Below are 17423 nucleotides of genomic sequence, written 5' to 3' on the forward strand. Positions count from 1 at the left end.
CTGCCTCTCTGTGTGTGTGTGTGTGTGTGTGTGTGTGTGTGTGTAACACACACACATGCACACTCTCTCTCGCTCATACACACCTAGTCTCTCTCTCTCTCTCTCTAACAAAATCCCCGGCAACAACTGAATAAATAGTACTAGTAAGCATACATTACAAAGGCTACTTACAAGGTACAAACCTTTTTCATTGTTTTGGTGTGAATTATATCGAAGTATGAAGGCATGTTTTTAAAAGAAACCATGCCCAATCACCAGTGGTGATGCCACACACCATTCAAATAGCTTTTCATATTTGTCTTACTAGCAAGGTGAGGAATTTCATTATCTTAGTAGCAAGTCGGGCACATTTGTGCTCACACCACACACACACACACACACAAGAGCATATATTCGCACAAAGGCCTTCGTACTAAGTTTCTGTCAAACCTTCGAAGCTGCAGGGTAGACTCAGCCATAATAAAGCCTAGCACTAAGGAAGTAGCAAATAGGAAGACTTAGTACAAAAAATAAGTAGTTGATAGGGAAATTAATGCATCGCTAAAGATAGAATGAATCAGCACAATATCAAGTGGCTGCAACTTGCTGGGTACAACTTGGACAAAAACTTCACTATATATTATACTTTGGGTTCTATTTTGAAATAAGGTTCCTACACAAATACTATGGGTACATAAAGAATAGGGAATGGGGCTTTATGCTTGGCTTCTCAGCATAACCATGGTGTTTGGAGGTTCACGAGGATCGATTATGCCTCTTGCTATATGTCTAAGTCTTGAGTGCCACCTATGATGTTGGCCAATGTTTCATGATCTATGCCTTTGACCTCTTTGTAACCCCGTTGTCTGAAGGGTGATATGATGTTACCAATAGATTTCTCCCTAGAAACATAATAGTGTATAGGTAGCGGTTATTTTCTCCCAGTAGACTTGGAACATGGTACACTTGATGCTAGACAGGCAGTTTCTTAAACTTATCTTTTAAGTAAAACTTGACTATTGGTATATTTGCTCACGTATAGACATGAAATTCCATTGTCTTGTGTGATAAAATTGAACCCACATACACCATAAATATGCCCTTTTACAATGTCTACCGAGCCTTTTATAGCTTTGCTTTCTACACGAGTAGGTTAGAGAAGCACTTTCTTTTTTTACATTAATGTTTTAGCGCCAAGCTCTCTACATAAGTACAGTTGCTAAAGAGAGAGAGAGAGAGAGAGAGAGAGAGAGAGAGAGAGAGAGAGAGAGAGAGCCGATTGGTCAATGTGCTTCTAGCTTCATGAATCTAGAAAAATAGACAGAGAGAGAAGAGATAAGCTTTTAATAAGTTCTATGTTTAAAAACCAAGCTAATAGTCTGAGACTTGCAATCTTCCTTCCTCCCACCTCTCCCCCTCTTCCTTCCCTCCTTATCAGGACACGGGTCCGGGCCAAGGGCAAGGGCCAAGGGCCAGGACGAACATGCAGTCAAGGGGGTCCCTATATTTAGAAGGCCAGGGGTCTATATAGGGAATGGCTGGGTGGAGATTAGCATGTTAGTTTCCCCTGTCCTTATATTGGTATCAGAGAAAGGTGGAGAGGAGGAAGGAGGGTGGAACCATGGCGGAGAAATATGGCATGGTTCTCTTCTCAAGGCATGTAATCTCTCTCTCTCTCCGTCTCTCTCGGAATCTCTCTCTCTCACGATTATGGAGGGCAACTGTCCCAAGCCGAGAAGGAGGAAGGAGATGGGCACCATGCATGAAGCATGCAAGAGGAGGGCCGTGGAAGCGGTAGCCTGCACAAGCCGGGGACGAGGCACATAGTGTGTGCATGAACCCCTGCCAAGCCGAGGCGACGAGGAAGTGGACCCCGTGTGCAGAGCCTCTTGAGGCGAGGGAAGCCGAGGTGCCAACGAAAGTGAAACACCACGGGGGTGGGCTTGTCGGATGCGCCCCAGGCCCTAGACAAAAATCTCGTCACACCAGCTAGGCCGGAGCCGGCACGCAGAAGCCAGGGCGTCTCCCTGTTCGTTGGCGCAACAGAGCCGCCATGGCTGCTACTCATTTTTTTTTAAAAAAAATCCCTTATTTCTTTGTTCACAAGCGACCGCCCACGGGGATTTAGCCCCCCCCCAAAAAAGGGGGTTAAGGGAGCGTACCCACCCCGGGCACCCCCCCCGCCCCTCATTTTATGCAGGTGCCTCGCAGTAGTCCGTGAGAAAATACTCGAAGACCACTTTCTTTTGCAGATCTCAGTTGCGGTACCTTGCAGGTCATTCATGGCCGTTTGCTCCAATTCGAAAGACTTGCAATCGTCGAGGTGCCAATAATGCATGCAAGCGAAAAGCAAGGCATTCGACAAAAGTACTTAATGAGGTATGAAGTTTCCTTCGTGTTAAGCATGTGCTTGTTCTTTATAGCATGCAAAAAGGCGTATGTACTGCCATACCAGTTTCTTATCTGATTGTGCAATTTAAGTGTTTGCAACAACTCGTCAAGCAAGGCTTGACTTTGCATAGATTGGAAAATTTAGGGTTCTACATGCACAGATGCATTGTTATTTTTCCATTTGCACAAAATTTACGGCAAGCAAGGCTTGCATTGAGTTATGAGCATCAACCAAGGGGTTTCATTGCCTGTTGGAATCCACGGCTATGAGTCGGATGGATTCCAATTGGGCGTTTCTCCCACAGTTGGCAATGAGCATGGCTCTTGTACAGGTTGAAATAATCAGGTTTGTGTTTTCACATTCTTACAGTTTTTACAATTTTATGTATGCACTTGTATTGCAGAAACATGTATTATGCTAATCTTGGCTATCTTTCCCTACGAGACTACCTATGGGTCAAGTATGCCCATGGTCATTATGTCAATTTCTCTTGCGCATCGGGCAAGGCCCTTAATAGCAGGAGTAGATCATCTATTGCACCTAACCACAGGTTCTCGACAATCATTTCTCGTTTTTCTTACTGGTTCCTAATCATTCAATTTTTGGGTCCGCAAGATTGGTTCGCAGGAATGCTTAATGAGTTTCAGGAAAAACATGCACGAATGGTTAACGAATGGTTAATGATCTCGAGGTTTCTACCAATTAGTATTGTCATCCAATTGCATTCAAGCAAGTACAGACCATGCCTGCAATTGCCACAAATTGGTGGGAATTCCTTTCGGTATATCACCGTCATAAGCTGCACGATGGTGATTCCATCATGTTTTCACAACAAAACAAGGCTCCAACAAGACAAAGTTACCTAGCGAGTACGGGCTAGGCAAGCATGCTCTCTGACTTGGGGGAAGCAAGGATTCCAGAAGGAGGGATCCATATCTACATATAGGTCAAGGACAACGTCATCAAGCCAAGCAGGTACACAGTACATATTTTGTAAGTTTTTCTACTTTTCGGTACATGGAGCCAATTCAACAAGGTCGATTAGCAGTCAAGGCTCGACAAGGTCGAATTTCTTTTGCTCTATAAATTGGCAAGAATATATGTTTGCTATGAGCATACAAGTATTTATGTGAAGCACGGCTTTCATAATTGCCCCATTTGGTATTGAGACTTTGCACGTTTGGCATATGGTATGACCATACACAATTGGGAAGAAATAGGCAATGTGGTTGCAGGTTATTTCATTATGTACCAGGCGGGTGTATAGGATATAAGACGGCGTCTGTGCAGATACGGCTATAAGACATTTGGGAATGAGTTTTTCCTTCCAAATTTCATGATAACTGGTTGCAGCAACAACGACCAGGTTAGCCAAGTTTAAGTTTTTTATTGTTTTTCTTGCTTTCACTTTACTTGGCAATTACTATCATTGTGCAAAGCAAAGTGCTTTGGCAATTTTCTAGGAAGCCAGGCTTCACGAAACTGGCAAAATAGGGGATCTCAGCTCATAGAATCCCTATCAGTTTACATTGTACAAGGTACTTACGATTTTGGTTCTCACGACCCCACACTGTAGATGGTTAAGATTCAACTTGTGTTTCTGTTGCCTCTCTCGATGAGAGCATCATACAGACAGTTTTTGGAATGCTTATAGGATAAGCTGCAATTTAGGCATAAGATGTCTAAGAGCACACATTCTGGGCACACACTCTGCAAATTTTAGGAACGTTCCTCAGCCCAACATGCTCTTCTTTTCTCTTTTCTTCTTATTTCTTTCAAGAATAACGAAACTCTTCTAAGAAGCTTTTGATACATATTCTGCTCGTGAGTCAGCTTGGCCCAAGGTGCTCTAACTCATAGCTAGCACATGGCTAAGATGCTACTCAAATTAGTCTTCATCGGTTCGTCGATTGAACACTATTTTGCATAAGGGCTATGAGCCAAACAGGCTAAGAGTCGTTGTCAGGCCAAGGGTAGGACCCAACTATTGGCATTCTTTGGGTAATTGTTTTCCCGATATACCCGAGGAAGTACACATCAACGTTCATGGACAAGCAAGAGTCTTGTCATTACGGATGTTTAGGGTATCATTTTTGCATTATATGTTTCTAGTGCAATGCTCAAGTTGAGTTTTTGATACTCTTGCACTTACACCAGCTGATCTATACCATGGAGTCTAGAGGCAACACACAGTTGGAACAGCATGGCTGTTAATACGCGCTAGACATCTAACTTCTGTGGATTTCTTGCTCTCACTATAGCACTACGGCGTGTCTATGGACATATTTTTTTGGGGTACGACTCGGCGGGTGATTGTTACATTACCCCATATACATTCAGGATCACAGGTTGATCTGCATTGAGAATCACAGTTGATCTCTCCCAGTTAGACTTTCAAGGAACGAATTCTGCAATCTACCACGCGGTAGCGGATAAATTCAACTTTTCAAGTTGATTTCCATAATTACGTACACGATTTTAACCAAAGGGGTAGGATTGCGAGGGCAACATCCATGGTTCCCAATGCAATGCTGTTTTCTTTTTCAGCTAGGAGACAATCTCCTCTCTGTTTGAATACGGATAAGTGAACATTACGTTCAACTCTCCAGGTACGCATCTATTGATTTGGTGTTATTCCATTTTAGTATGCTTTGCTTGGTTTTTCAAGACGTATAAGTACGCTTGAATGTTACAGAGCCATGCCAAGGGCATGTCAGCACAAAGTCTTTTGGGCCAAGTGTCCAATCTATTTTTCTGCCTTATGCTGTTACGAACCTACTTGTAGGATTCAATTTGGCACATGTTGTCACATGGGATACAACATGGTCTAGGAACTCCAGGAGTTCGGTTTAGCCAGTGTGGAGCAATGAATGAGGGTCCCTCTCACTCTTGTCGTAAAGTGTGTAGAGCTACCTCCACACACAAGTACATATTGTACTTGTAGGATGTTCTTTTTCAGACATCCTTAGTTGAGACATATTCCACATGTGGAGAATATGAGTCTCTGGACTGACACTGGCGCCATTATTTCAATTCTGTGTCACGACAAAGTCTCTAAGTGCTGGTCACATCTGTTTTCTAGACCGTTTTCAGCACGACGTATCAGGAGCAATTTCGTGGCTAGAAATTGTCGGATACTTAGAATGACTTGTTAAGGTACAAGTACTGCTAAACAACATGACAGATGGTTGTTCATACATATAGCAAGGCTCTAAATTGTTAATGAAAAAGTTTCATTGTTTGTACCTAGAAGTGATCACGGTTTCACCTTCTATTATGGTTCAGACGTTTCCGCAAGGCTTGCAAAAAGATTGCAACTGAAAGTATTTAGTTTCTTTCCGAACTATTTACATTCCTCTTTAATGTGTGCTATGCGCATCACATTTTCCATAAGTATGGGCAAGGATCATTATGGATATACAGGTTTGGATTAGTTTTTGCTAAATGCATGCACACTAGGTGTTATGGGCCCTAGTGTTTAGCAAATGCTGATTTGGAACGGCATGCATATTCCTCAGGTTGTTGCTTATGAAGCATTTTGCACTCTATATGCACTATCTCTATGAGATTACTTTTGAGTCCACTAATCACCAATAGAAGTCATGGCTCGGTTTGGGTGTTTGTGGATTTCTCAAGATAACCATGATGGTTATTCCAGACATTGTTGATTCCTCAAAAATGTTATACAATATTGTGATTCCCCGTTTACCAGTCGTCTGGGAAGACTGTTTGTAAATCGTGGGGGAAACACACCTCAACATTGTCAGTATCCAAGGGGATTGACAGATTACAAAGTGTAATCTTGGGCTACAGGATATGCAAAGTGCGTACATTAGCACCAAGGAATCCAATTCATAAGCATTTATTGCTCTTTTTGGAGTTTACTTACTATCAGTTAATGCACGTTGCGACTAGGTAGTCTCTTCATGTATAACTCAGGTTCTTAACCTTGAACACTCGTTAAGGTGGGGTTGTTTACTGATGATGAAAATTAGGACAAAGTCAAGGACTTAAAATTGGCTGATGAGTTATGTCAGCATGCTACTTTCATAGAAAGTGACAAGAAGTACTCTTTTGGGTACACCTGTGTTGTGATAAACTCGTTTACCATGCTCATGAGTGTTCTAAATGGAGTCTACAAACTACGTTTGGATAGGAATCGGTACCATCAGATGGTTACAAATGGACAACAATGTAGAAAATCAAGATGTTACTCTTGGTTTCATTGAACCTCTCCAACCGACCTGAAGAAGGTTCCACTTGGGAAAACATTAGTGTTCTTAAGAAGAAGTTTCCCACTTTTGTTTTCGAGGACGAAAACTCTTCTTTAAGGGGGGAGTAATGTCAGGACACGGGTCCGGGCCAAGGGCCACGACGGACATGCAGTCAAGGGGGTCCCTATATTTACAAGGCCAGGGGTCTATATAGGACATGGCTGGGTGGAGATTAGCATGTCAGTTTCCCCTGTCCTTATACTCCCCCCCCCGTTATCTCTTCCTACCCCCTATATATCCCCCCCCCCCCCATTTTTAATCCCCACCCCCTCCCTTATTAATTTAGGGGGGTAAAATTAATAGGTGCCTACCCCTAATGTATACGCTTTATGTGGCTCCTAGAAAAAACCACCCTCCCCTGCACTTACGTGATTCCATAAGTTACCTATGGTCGATCCCCGGGATACATACATACACACACACACACACACACACACATATATTTATTTATTTATTAGATACATACACACACACACATGTATATATATGTATATATATAAATATATAAATACATACATATATATACATGTGTGTGTGTATGTATCTAATAAATAAATAAATATTTATATATTTATATGTATACATACATACATACATACATATATATAGTATACATTCATATAATTTACTTATGTGTGTGTATGTAATGTAACATACATACATACATACATACATACATATATATATATATATATATATATATATATATATATATATATATATATATATATATATATATTTCTCTCTATCTCTCTCTCTCTCTCTCTCTCTCTCTCTCTCTCCCCCCTTCTGGGATACTTTCTCAGAAAACTTATTGATGGAATTATATTGACACATGAAATAGAAACACTAAACTTTTTAGATGACATCATGGCAAATGAGTATGCTTGTTTAAGTAATGTAGACATGACTCACCACTTGGTCATACTTGAATCACTCTTTTGGTGGACATCTATGACATGTGGACGAGCTCATTGACACCTATAATATGCATTAGAGCTAACATCTCTGTCTGTTCTATTGTATGGATGTAGGTAACAAGGCTCTCCTTACCAGACTGGTGCTCCTTTGTATGAATGTAGTGGTGCTTGTATTGAAATTGGTTTCGTGATGATTCTACTTGGTGAAATTCACCAATCATTTTTAAGAAAATGTAACCTATGCCTTGAGGAACATTGTTCCAACACTCTACATTACTTGTATCTTACAATGTTTAATGTACATGTTTTTTCCTCTTACTTGTCGGTATATTGGTTTAGGATTTTCATGTCATCAGTGTATTGTATTAGGTTAGGTAATTAAACAAGGACACACACACACACACACTTCAGCAATTTGCAAATATGTGTACCACAAGGGGTCATCTGGTAGCCAAAATATTGAAGGAGTGTCATAACACTACTGAAAGCAGAGCGGCGCATTTACCCTAGTTTGGTATACTTAAAATATAATGAGTATGCATTTAGGGCTAGTAGCTATCATGCTAGAATCTCATACACATTTTGTACACTAGAAAGCCATACTATTGAGGCTAAGTAACTGATGCATGGTTTTTAGGACTCCTTCTGAAGATGCAATAAAGGCACAGTCAGTTGTTGGGGAGATGAGGATACTCTAGTCCAAGGGATCTCGAAAGAGAAGAAAAATCTACTTCACAAGCACCAAAGAGTAAAAAGTGCCATGGACAGAAGATACGTGGGAACGAGCTCTTATGCATGCCTACAACCTATATCTTACAGAATAGCCCATTCTAGGTGTGAATTTCTAGTGAAATTTACACGAGGATGTTCGTGTGGACTCACAACACAGCATACTCTGTTTTCACTTTTTTACCGACAGTAAATATTTTTTACCTACAGTAAATATTTTTCACCTACATGGTAAATACAAATCACTTTTTACCTACAGTAACTTTTTTTACCGATGGTAAATATTTTTTACTGCACCATAAGTATTTGGTAGGTAACAATTCACTGTTACTAGAAGCAGTGATTGGGCATCAACAATGCAGTTATAGGAGGAGAAAAGGGGGAAATCTTATGGTAAAGGTGAGTCAACAGGGATAAAGACTTATGATAAAGGTGAGTCCCTAATCCTAAACCCTCTCAGAAACCTATATAAGGAGGCCTTCTCTCACTCAAAACCAACACTTCACTCACTTCACCAAGCAACGAAGCTATGACGACATTGCTCACAACGAGGAGCTATGGATGGAGCTCTACTCTCTCTCCCTCTAGTATGCTACATTACTAGCCCTAAAACCTAAATAAGGAGTCTTCTCTCATGCTCCATGGCCACCATCCTCGCCATCATTCTCTAAGGTATTGATGTGTTGCTAGTAGGATCATACCTACTTGCTGGGTTGATTGTTTTTTTTGACAAGGGATTATGCCATCCTTGGCTTGCTTCTCTATATCCTTGTTATGCATGATCAGATGCCGTTGTATTCTTAAGCTGATGTCTTGTGTATATACATGCTACATAAGGTCCCTAAGCTTCGTTGCTATGTGTTTTGCCATATGTTTTGATGCCATCATAATGCCAGAAGTCTCACTTGCCTATGTGCACTATGTGTGAGGTCCCTAAACCTCTTAATTTAGGGTGGTGCCCCCTTTGTTTTGTTCTTTGCTTGTTTGCATGAGGCGTGGTTTGTGGAGTGTGCACGAGTACAGAGGCCACCCGATTGCACTGCTCTTTTTCCCGCTATCATTTTGGTGCCCCCACGGAGGAGGGCTACACAGACCTTCAGTCCACAAGCAATGAAGATGTGCAATCTACAACATGGACGAATGGCGTTAAAAGCTTTCATCGAGGTCTTGTTACCAGGTTGCAGTGTCATTGAAATTCAAGAAGTAAGTTCTTCTACATGCCTTGTTCGTGATCGTCGCCAACGAAAGAGAGTAAGAAGAAGAGCTTGATATACCTCTCCTTTCAACCTATGAGTGCTCCAGAAACCTCCAGCGCACACGAGCTTGAAATATTCTACATCAACATACACGAAGGTGCTGTGACACACATTAAGGGAAGAGAAAGCATCACCAGACCTCTCTTTCTTGAGGAGCCGACTAAGAGGAGGAAGATCACCTCTACACCTAAGTGGGCCAAGGCCGCAGCGCGTGCTCAAGCGTAAGGTAACATTTGGCTTAATCTCATTAATAAGGGATTACATGACCACTACAGGCAAGAAAAAGGCTAGTGAGCAACCAACTTCAACCTCCAACTTGCAACCACGACTCTCACCCCTAAATCCTCCTGAAGCAAAGAGGCGAAGGCTTGCCTACAAGATTGCCGCCTGTCTGCGAGTGCTCCCAGTGCACTTAGTGAATCCAGACACCACCAATCCCAAGCCAACCTCCTGTCCGCGTGAAGATCACTTTGGATATTGTCCAAAGTGCTTTGGAGACTGGGTGAAAAGCCTCCCTACCCTACCTTTGCTGCTAATTTTCAAGAAGTTATCTCAATCTTAGGAAACTATCTTAGTTGATGATGTGATGCACATTAATGGTGTCACTTTCATTCGTCATGCTGATTATGGTAATAGCATCCAATTGTTGCTTGCTAAAAGGCTCAGCATTGTACAAAGTGTTGCCATCACGCCTTACGTCTTCACAGATGCATCAGGAAGAGTCGAAGTGATCCGAGGTGCTGACCTTCTGTGGCTGATCAGGCTCATTGGTCCCAAGGTGGTGCAACTAAGCTAGGCTCTTGTGTGTAAGTATGTATGCCAATAATGAGAATGATGATCCCCGCATGTTTCCTTTCCATTTTGTGCGTCATATCCGTGTGAATATTTGTATTGATAGAAAAATCTTTTATCAGCAAAGAATAGCCCTGTTGTTTGGAGCCGAGAGACTTGGGGAAATCTTGCGCTCTCCTCATCCTGTCATTCTACCCTTACTAGACTATTACCATTCCTTTGATGTGTCGATCTTCATCCTATTTTGAGCTAAGTTGTGCTAAAGCTCCAAATTGTAATTACCATACTCTATTTTAAAATAAATTGGAGCTAATTGTGTAATTGTTTACTCTCTCACTTATGGCCTTCCCTAATTTTTATGGTAAGCCTGGGGAGGTTGCTCTAGAGTTTTTGGATAATTTGGAAATGGCCTTTCTGGTATCGGGAAGGGATGACGAAGCTACTAAGTTAAGGGCCTTTCCTTTGGTCTTGAGGTAAGGTGCAAAATTATGGTATCAAACTTTGGCACCTGAAGAAAGAAGAGACTGGGAGTCCTTAAAGATGGCCTTCATCGAAGAATTTCTCCGCCATGAGCCTCTGGGCTACTAAGTTAAGGGCCTTTCCTTTGGTCTTGAGGTAAGGTGCAAAATTATGGTATCAAACTTTGGCACCTGAAGAAAGAAGAGACTGGGAGTCCTTAAAGATGGCCTTCATCGAAGAATTTCTCCGCCATGAGCCTCCAGAGGAGATATGGAGACATCTCTTAGAGCTACGCCAAACATCACCCAATGACTATAGAAGCTATGAAGGAAAGTTTTCCAACCTGTGGGAGAAATGGTGTGCATCACTAGGTGAAGGAGAAAGGGCGCCAGAATGCCTAAAGAAGGACTGTTTCCTGGCAAGGCTTTACCCCATCCTTCGAGAAAAGGTAAAAGGTAAATTCCCAGATACCTTTGATAAAGCTATGACTTATGCAAGGGAGAAGGATAGGAAGTTAAAATTCCAAGCTCAACTACAAGGGGGAATGGAGCCTCCACCGCTAGCTCAACCTACAGCAAGGGTAGTAGCAGGGATAGGAGCAACAGACCAAGAGTCCTCTCAACAAGAATTACTTCAACAAATCACCAATCAACTAGAGAGCCTGTCCATCAATCTGGTTCAAGGTGTAAGGGCTCCCCAGTCAGGAAATGAACGAAATAGACAAGAAGGACAAAGGCAAGCACGTGAGTACATTTGCTACAACTGTGGAGAGGTAGGTCACGGCATGTATTATTGCCCCCATCCACGACGCTATCAAGGAAATGGTAATCAAAGACGGCCTCCTCGCCAGCAAGTCACTCCTCCTCGAGCTAGGCCACTAAATGGACAAAATGCACACGTGGCTCCACCAATCCAAATATTGAGACCCCCTCCTCCACCACCACAAGCACCGGCAGAGATCCCTCCACTACCATCGGGAGGGGAGGACAGGGCTGTCTCTGTCATAAGTTTTGACAATGGTAAGGATAAAGGGAAAGAAAAAATGGAGGAAGCTGTTGCCATGCCAATAAAGAGAGTTAGGAGACAAAGAACTGATGAAATGGAAGCTTCAGAGCCGGATAAAGGGAATGAGGGTTCCTCCCAAGTGATAGGAGACAAGAAAAGGAAGAGTAGGTCAAGGAGGCACATAGGAGTAGAAGACTTTCCACTTGGGGTAGGATCCATACCTTACGACCTGGTAGCAGATGTGAGTAAGCAAGGACCAAAGATTTCATGGAAGCAACTCCTCCACCTTTCCCCAAAGATGCGTAGAACCTGGTCTAAGATGGTCAGCACCAAGAGGGCTAAGGCAAAGTCAGCTGGGTCTATTAGTGCAAGAGGCATGAAGGATATCGTGCCAGTCATTGATGCAGAGATTAAGAGTCAGCGAGTCTCCAATGTGTACGTAGATGGTGGAGCCGAGATTTGTGTTATGACAGAGAAATTAATGCACATGTTGGGTTTGGAAGTAAACGAGCAAACTTCCTTACAAGCTAAGATGGAAAATAATGTAAGGGTGGCTTATGTGGGAAAGGTTAATGGAGTGAAGGTTTCAGCTTTTGGTGTTGCAATCTCAATTGATGCTTATGTGATCCCAACTAAGGGGGAGGGCTATCCGCTAATCCTTGGAAGACCTTGGCTTATGGCTATGAAAGCTAGGCAAGATTGGGAGACAGGTTCCCTTGAGTTGCGACCAAATCATAAGGTAGGTGGCAAGCAACAAAAAATTGTGTATAACATGAAGCAGGGTAGACAACAAGACCTAGAGATGGATACTTCTATGGATGAATGGAGCACAAGCAGTTGCTCTTCATCTGAGGATGAGTCATCTGAGGATGAGTCATCTGAGGAGGATGCTAGCTCTTTGGAAGTCATGGGTATAATACTGCGAAACCCAGAAGGAGAAGGTGGTCAAGACTCTCTAAACAAGGAAGAAGCCACAGGCTTAGAGGAGATGCTAGCTAAGGACCTACTAGAAGAAGAGAGAGAACCCTATTTGCAGGTACTAAAGAAGCATGCTGGCCTCTTTATAGCTGATTACGAGCACATTAAAGGAGTGACGGTAACCCAACACCATATCCAATTAAAGGAAGGTGCCAAACCAGCGGTGCAAAGGCTAAGGAGACTAGGGCTAGTGCAAAAAGATGCACTCTTAAAAGAAGTAAAAAGATTACTCAAGGCAGGATTTATCTACCTCGTGGAAGATTCTGAGTGGGTGTCTCCAGTTGTGGTAGCACCAAAGAAAAATTGGAAGTGGAGGGTATGTGTGGATTACAAGCCTCTAAACGCAGCCACAAAAAGGGACCATTTTCCTTTGCCTTTTCAAGATGAAATACTAAATGAAGTGGCTGGTCATGAAAGGTACACAGTGTGTGATGGGTACTTAGGCTACTTCCAAATCAGAATTGCAGATGAAGACCAAAGAAAGACTACCTTCATAACACCTTGGGGGTGTTTTGGTTATAGAGTTATGCCTTTTGGTTTAACTAATGCCCCAGCTACTTTCCAGAGGTTTATGAACTTGGTGTTTCAACCTTACTTTGGTAAGTCCATACGAGTCTTCATTGATGATTTTTGCATTTACAGCTCTAGGGAAGTACATCTGTCCAAGGTTGATGAAGGTTTCACCCGTCTGGCCCAATTGGGTGGGCAATTGAATAAAGACAAGTGCCACGTAGGTGAGAGCAAGGTCACTCTACTAGGCCATGTTGTGTCTCAAGATGGTATTGAGGCTGACCCTGAAAAGGTAAAGACATTGTTAGCTTTACCTACTCCTTCAAACGTGAAGCAACTAGTCTCCTTCATTCAAAAGGTTCGCTACATGGGACGATTCATACATGCATCTCCTTTCTCAGGCAATCTATCCTTTGCAGAAGCTCACTAAACACACTACATTGACATGGAGTGAGGAGGGTGAAAGGTGCTTTCAAGAAGTTAAAACCATTTTGAGCTCATTGCCTGTCGTCCTACAACCCACATGGGGAGAATTATTCTATGTAAATCCTAGTGTATGTCCAGAAGCTCTAGGAGCTGTCTTGATGCAAAAAGACCCAAAGACATCTCTCATGAGACCAGTCTACTTCTCTAGTAGAGTGATGACAGCTGCTGAAAAGGGTTTCAGCGCAACTGAGCAATTGGTGCTAGCTCTTAAGTTTGCAGTGGAGAAGTTTCGGGCTTACTTACTTCCGAGACAATTTGTGGTGATCACAACTGAGGAGGTTTTTCCATATGCCCTACAACACATGGAATTGTCTCAAAGAATAGCAAAGTGGGTGGTGCAGCTTCAAGAGTTTGACTACACACTACAAGTAGAGGATTCCACCCGTGCTTGTTTGGCAGATGTCCTCACACAAAGGTGTTATGAGAAGGCCAAGAAAGAGGCACCTAGTAAGGTACCGCCTATCCCGGAGCCTGAAGTTCTACTGGGAGCACACAGTCTGTATTTTGATGGGGCTTACAAGAGGACCAAAGACAATGCATTAGCAGGCATAGTAATATTAGGTCCAGAGATGGAGAAGATCTTTGCAAAAGGGTTTCATCTAAAAGAGGTTCATTCTAACAATGAAGCAGAGTATCATGCCCTTGTTTTAGGGTTGCAATGTTGTCTTTCTCAGGGCATCACAAAGCTAAATGTTTTTGGTGACTCCATGTTGATTATTAAGCAAATGGTTGGTGTATGGGCCTGTAAAAATGACAAATTGTCTGTTAAGATGAGGGAAGCAAAGGCCTTGTTGAAGGGTTTTAAAGAAGTTCGAGTGCACTTTGTACCTAGAGATCAAAATCGAGAAGCAGATGCCTTAGCAGGTGAAGAACTACAAACTCTCATAGTAGGTGCTATCCTTGTGAAAAGTCCTTTATACCAGGGAAAGGAGGAGCTGCATGATTTACTTTACTTTCTTGAGCATTGTGAAGCACCCTCTGGTATGAGTAAAAGTGAACGTAGGTGGTTGGCAAAAAAGGCTACCATCTATAGCTTAGTGAATGAGGACTTGTATTGTAGAGGGAAAGATGCTGTCTTAAGGAGAGTTCCTGCATCCCAAGAGATAAAGGATATTTTGTTTAGTTGTCATGAAGGGGTGTGTGGTGGCCACTTTGCACAAGAGATTACTAGCAGAAAGATTTTACAAGCAGGGTTCACGTGGCCAAGCCTCCATCGAGATGTACAACATTGGTGCCGCACAGGTGAGGTTTGCCAAAAAGCTGGACCAAGGCGTCTTACCCATGAAAATCAGCATCCAATCAAAACCTATGGGCCATTTGAAAAATGGGGGATAGATGTAATAGGGCCACTACCTTGCACTCAATCAGGGAAGGAATACGTCATTATGGGGGTGGAGTACATGACCAGATGGGCAGAAGCTCGTCCCTCAAAGCGCATCACAGCCAAGGACGTGAGTGATTTCATTTTTGAATGCCTTTGTTGCCGTTTTGGCACACCTTTGGAGATTCTCTCGGATAGGGGATCGGGATTTCGAGCTGATTTAGTCGGGCAATTGATGAGCAAGTTAAAAATCAAGCGCAGGCACTCTACACCATACTACCCTCAGTGCAATGGTCTTGTGGAAAAGGTAAATGGTCTTATATGTAAAATCATCACTAAGCAAGTGCATTTACATCCTAAGGCATGGGACAAACACCTAGATGCAGCACTTTGGGCCTACAGAACATCCTTTAAAACATCCTTGGGGTATACACCTTTTCACTTGGTTTACGGGCAAGAGGCACTATTGCCTATAGAAGTGGAGCTAGCGAGCCTCCGAGTTCTAAAAGCACATCAAGAGGATAGTCAAGAGAAGCAGGTGGAAGGAAGAATCATCGATTTGGAGAGGTTAGGGCTAGATCGAGAGTCAGCAGTGAAGCACTATGCAGCCCAGGCAGAGAAGAAACGAAAGAAGTTCAATCGCAACCTTGTCAAGAAAGGTATCAAGGAAGGTTCTTTAGTGCTCAGATACGACAATCGCTTTGATCGCAGGAAGGATGGTAAGTTCTTGCTTAAGTGGAAGGCCCTTTTGTAGTGATACAGAGGTTCTCAAATGGTAGTTACCAACTAGGTGACCTAGATGGTAAGGTACATCAGACCCCGGTAAATGGTTGGCGATTGAAGGCCTACCAATGTCGTCTTTCACAGCCATATGCTGGTGAAATCAATGCTAAGGATGGTTCAGAGGAGAGCTCATCATATTCGAGCTCCAACTAAGGTAACAATCATGTACATAGTCGTTTCAAAAAAAAAGAGAAGAAAAAAAGAAAAAAAGAAAATGCTACCAGTGAAAGCGGATATTGACAATGGATGGGGTATGGCTTTCAAGGGTCTAGGAGACCAGTTGTTAGTCATGGATGGATACAATTATTCATCAGAAAGGACTAAACAGGGTGCATCAGCCAAGAAAGCAGTAACATGGCAAATTCAATTGGTACCAGGTGGGTAAGTATTCAAGAGAACCCTATTGTAGCACAACCTACAGCTAGAGGCATCAAATACCTCTAGCTTAAGGGGGAGGGCTATATGATGCATGGTTTTTAGGACCCCTTCTGAAGATGCAATAAAGGCACAGTCAGTTGTTGGGGAGATGAGGATACTCTAGTCCAAGGGATCTCGAAAGAGAAGAAAAATCTACTTCACAAGCACCAAAGAGTAAAAAGTGCCATGGACAGAAGATACATGGGAACGAGCTCTTATGCATGCCTACAACCTATATCTTAAAGAATAGCCCATTCTAGGTGTGAATTTCTAGCGAAATTTACACGAGGATGTTCGTGTGGACTCACAACACAGCATACTCCGTTTTCACTTTTTTACCGACAGTAAATATTTTTTACCACAGTAAATATTTTTTACCTACAGTAAATATTTTTCACCTACATGGTAAATACAAATCACTTTTTACCTACAATAACTTTTTTTACCCATGGTAAATATTTTTTACTACACCATAAGTATTTGGTAGGTAACAGTTCACTGTTACTAGAAGCGGTGATTGGGCATCAACAATGCAGTTACAGGAGGAGAAAAGGGGAAAATCTTATGGTAAAGGTGAGTCAACAGGGATAAAGACCTTTGAGTTGAAAAGAGACATGCTGATTTTTTCAAAGAACACATGTCAAAAGAAGCCATGGTTGAGGATTTTTTGAGAATTTGATATTTAGGAGGACCCAGCAGGTCCCCCCCTGACATGTGCAGAACCTTACATGCTCTTAAATGCTGGTCAAGGCCTTATCCCCATGTGTCACAATCATAAAAATCAGCATTTACCCTCCCCTCTCACATCACTCTAGAGAATATTTTGATGGTGACATATCAGGTGACCTCAATCTGTTGACCACCCTAAGCAAAAAGTAACCCCAATCAGCGGATTTAAGCATGTTTATCCCTAATCCTAAACCCTCTCAGAAACCTATATAAGGAGGCCTTCTCTCACTCAAAACCAACACTTCACTTACTTCACCAAGCAACGAAGCTATGACGACATTGCTCACAACGAGGAGCTATGGATGGAGCTCTACTCTCTCTCCCTCTCTCTCTCTCCCTCTAGTATGCTACATTACTAGCCCTAAAACCTAAATAAGGAGTCTTCTCTCATGC

The sequence above is a fragment of the Adiantum capillus-veneris genome, chromosome 9, assembly GCF_014529385.1.
Source record: "Adiantum capillus-veneris isolate H3 chromosome 9, ASM1452938v2, whole genome shotgun sequence".
NCBI lineage: Eukaryota > Viridiplantae > Streptophyta > Polypodiopsida > Polypodiales > Pteridaceae > Adiantum > Adiantum capillus-veneris.